Consider the following 4,022-nt stretch of genomic DNA (forward strand, 5'->3'; position numbering starts at 1 on the left):
CTGTCCAATTCTATGGAGACTGAGAAAGGTTAGCTTTGCAGAGGGAAGATTTGAAGCTAGAAGAGGTTGGTTCATGAGGTTTAAAGAAAGAGTTCTCTTTATAAAAGAAAAGCCCAAAGTGAAGCAGCAAGTGCTGATGAAGAAGCTGCTGCAAATGATGGAGTAGTCAATGAAGGTGGCAGCACTTAATTACAGGTTTCAATATCATCAAAACATCCTCCCATTGGAACAAGATGCCATCTAGGACTTTCACAGCTAGAGAGAAGAAGTCAGTGCCTGGCTTCAAAGCCTCAAACAACAGGCTGACTCTTTCATTAGGGGCTAATACAGTGGACAAATTTAAGTTGAAAACAATGCTTGTTTACCATTCTGAAAGTCCTAGGGCCCTTTATAATTATACTAAATCCACTGTCTCTGTCCTTTAAATGGAATAAAGCCTGGACAACAGCACATGGTCTGTTGAGTATTTTAAGCCTACTCTTGAGACATACTACTTGGAAAAATAAAAATTCCTTTCAAACTCTTGCTGTGTGTTGTCCACGTATCTGGTCATCCAAGAGCTATGATGGAGATATAGAAAAAGATGAATGTTTTTGTACTTGTTAACAGAAAATACAGTCTGCAGCCCATAGATCATTGAGTAATTTTGACATTCAAGTTTTATTATTTAAAAAGTATATTTTGTAAGGCTTTATCTGCAAAAATAATGATTTCTCTGGTGGATTGGGGTGAAGGAAATTGACAGCCTTCTGGAAAAGATTCACCATTTCAGGTGTCATTAAGGATATTTGTGATTAACAAAAGAAGGCCAAAATATCAATGTTAACAGGAGTTTGGAAGAAGTTGATTCAATCCTTCTTGGATGATTTTGGGAATTCAAGACTTCAGTGGAGGAAGTAACTGCAGATGTGGTAGAAACGGCAAAAGAACTAGGAATAGAAGTGATGCCTAAAGATGAGAGTAAATTTCTGCAATTTATGGATGAGCAAAGAAAGTGGTTTCTTAAGAAGACAACTATTCCTGAGAAAGATATTGTGAACATTGTTGAGAAGATAATACAATATTTAGAATATAACATAAACTGAGTTCATGAAGCAATGGTGGGGTTTGAGAAGGTTAATTCTAAATTTGAAAGAAGTTCCACTCTGGGTAAAATGTTATCTAACAGATTGCTTGCTGGAAAAAATTGTGTGTGTGTGTGTGTGTGTGTGTGTGTGTGTGTGTGTAAAGAAGGGTCAAGGAATGTGGTAAACTTCATTGTTGTCTTCTTATATAGAAATTTCAAGAGTTACCTTAACCTTCAGCAAACACCACTCTGATCAGTGAGCAGTCACCAATACTGACAGGAGATCCTGCAGCAGGAAAAATAAAGGCTCCATTGAGTATTAGCATTTTTAACAATGAATTATTTTAATTATAGTGTATACACTGTTTTAAAAACATAAAGCTATTGCATCATCAATAGACTATAGTAGAGTATAAACGTAGCAGTTTTTTTTATTTTAGCTATTTCAAAAAAATTTTAATGTGTTCTAATTAGTTATATGTGATAATAGAATGCATCTTGACACATCATACATAAATGAAGTATCACTCCTTCTGGTTGTACATGTTGTAGAAATACACCGGTCATATAATCATATATGTACATAGGGTAATAATGTCTGATTCATTCTCTTATCCTTCCTACCCCTATGCCTTTCCCCTTTCTTCACTCCCCTCTGTCTAATCCAAAGTATCTTTATTCTTCCCTACCCTTCACTGCCTTATTGTGAATTAGCATCCATATATCAGAGAAAAAATTTGGCCTTTGTTTTTTTTAGGATTGGCTTATTTCACTTAGCAAGATATTCTCCAGCTCCACCCACTTACCTGCAAATGACATAATTTCATTCTTCTTTAAGGCTGAGTAATATTCCGTTGTGTATACATACCACATTTTCTTTCCATTCATTTGTTGAAAGGCACCTAGGTTGGTTCCATAGTTTGGTTATTGTGAATTGAGCTGCTATAAACATTGATATGGCTGCATCACTGTAGTATGCTGATTTTAAGTCCTTTGAGTATAAACTGAGGTGTGGGATAGCTGAGTCAAATGGTGGTTTCCATTTCAAGTTTTCTGAGGAATCTCCATACTGCTTTTCTAAAGCATAAGAAGTAAATGTAGCATTTATATTTTGGGAAACAAAAATATTTTTGTAGCTTCATTTATCATGATATGGGCTTTGTTACAGTGGTCTTGAACCAAATTCTCCATATGTCTGAGGTATGCAGTACTGGATTGCACCAAAAAATGGTCAAATGAAGCAAATGTGGGGAGGCTTTAAAACTAAATATAATAAAATCTCTATAGTATTAACTCAGTTTCAACTTCCTGTCCTTGAAGGTAAAGCTGTTGCCTTTTCTTCAAGCATAGGGAAAAAGTTTTTCACATCACAATTTTTATCTTCTGCTTTTAAGAAGCAGCACAAAGGTCAAAGTAATTCTTTTGTACCTCTTTAGTCCAAGTGTTTTTGACTTAGACAATCAATATGCCAGAATAGCATATTTAACCCCTTTGGAAGCAGACACATATGGAAGGCTGATAAGGAGAGTGTGGAACTTCCATGGTACAACCATGGATCAAGTTTATGAGTATAGTTTCATAAATGAAAGGAATGGCCCCTACATATCCTAATTTGCTATCTATATACTTCACAAAGCTTTGGCTCATTCCCACCTCAATGGTTCATAAAACTTAAAACCTAACCTGAAGTTAGAACTAAGTATACAAACAGTTAAGCTCCGTTTTTGTTCAGACTTCTTTTATGTTGCCATTCCTATTCCTGTAAACTGCTCCATAATCAGCCATAGTAAAAGATACCAAACTTTCTGGAATTTTTCCACAGTCATCAAAGTGGCTTGTTATTCCTTGATCATACACCAGTACCTTGAAAATAGCATAGGACAAAATAAATGTTGAGGGGGCTCTGGGTATAGTTCAGTGGTGGAGTATTTATAAGTCTGCATAAGGCCCTGGTTTTGATCCCCAGCACTTCAAAAATAAGCAAGTAAATAAATAAATGCTGAATATGCTCTTGACTAATGAATGACTAATAAATGAGTGAAAGGACATATGGAAAACATCATCCAAAAGAATGATTAACATAAAATGATTGTCAATAAGGATTTGGATGAACTAAAAATATTAACAAGAACATTGACTATCAGACCATTTGACAAATGAGCAATGCCATATAAGAACTGAGCCAGATGACTTCTTAAAGTGCCTTCTGTGATTCTTTGATAATAAAGTTCCATCATCATGAAGGGTATTTCCTTACTCAGAATACATTTTGTTTGTTGAATTTCTCTTCTAAAAATTAGAGAGCAAAATGTGCATAGCTGAATGCAGGGCAGGGTAAGGAGTAATGAGGTAATATAAGATCTGACACCTGCAAAGAAAGAACTGAGCTCATTCTTGATAACCCTGCCGAAAAGACAAAGTACCTGAAGAGAAAGCGGTTAAGGATGATTGGCAAGCATTCCATTTAAAGACAGATCATATCTTATGTTCTGTGAACACCATCACATTTAGAATGATAGTGACAGAATCTTTATCAAGATCAAACAGAGGGAGATGGAGTAAATACAATCATAGCTGAGAGATATCATGTGTTCCTCCTTTTGGATTGTTAAATTATTCTACACTGAGAGAAAAAGTGACCCAGATCTGACAGAAGGACAGAGAAGGATGGATGATGATGGCCTCAGTATTTGCCTGTTCAGCAGTGTTGACTACGGAACATAACTTCTAGTTGAACAGAAGGATGCTGTCTTCTCTGGATGTATCTCTTGCATCCTTGTATAGGAAGTGTTTCTTATGTCTGTTTAATAGCCTACTCGTTGACAGGCTTTTTGATAACTTCAGGTTTTGCTTACATACCCTCCCTTCTTTTCATCAGCTATTAAAAATTTAATCAGCACAAGAAAATTTCATTTAGAAGTCTAAATACCTCTTACATGTGTTTCACAGTCACTGC

Source organism: Callospermophilus lateralis, chromosome 8, assembly GCF_048772815.1.
Source record: "Callospermophilus lateralis isolate mCalLat2 chromosome 8, mCalLat2.hap1, whole genome shotgun sequence".
Taxonomy (NCBI): Eukaryota; Metazoa; Chordata; class Mammalia; order Rodentia; family Sciuridae; genus Callospermophilus; species Callospermophilus lateralis.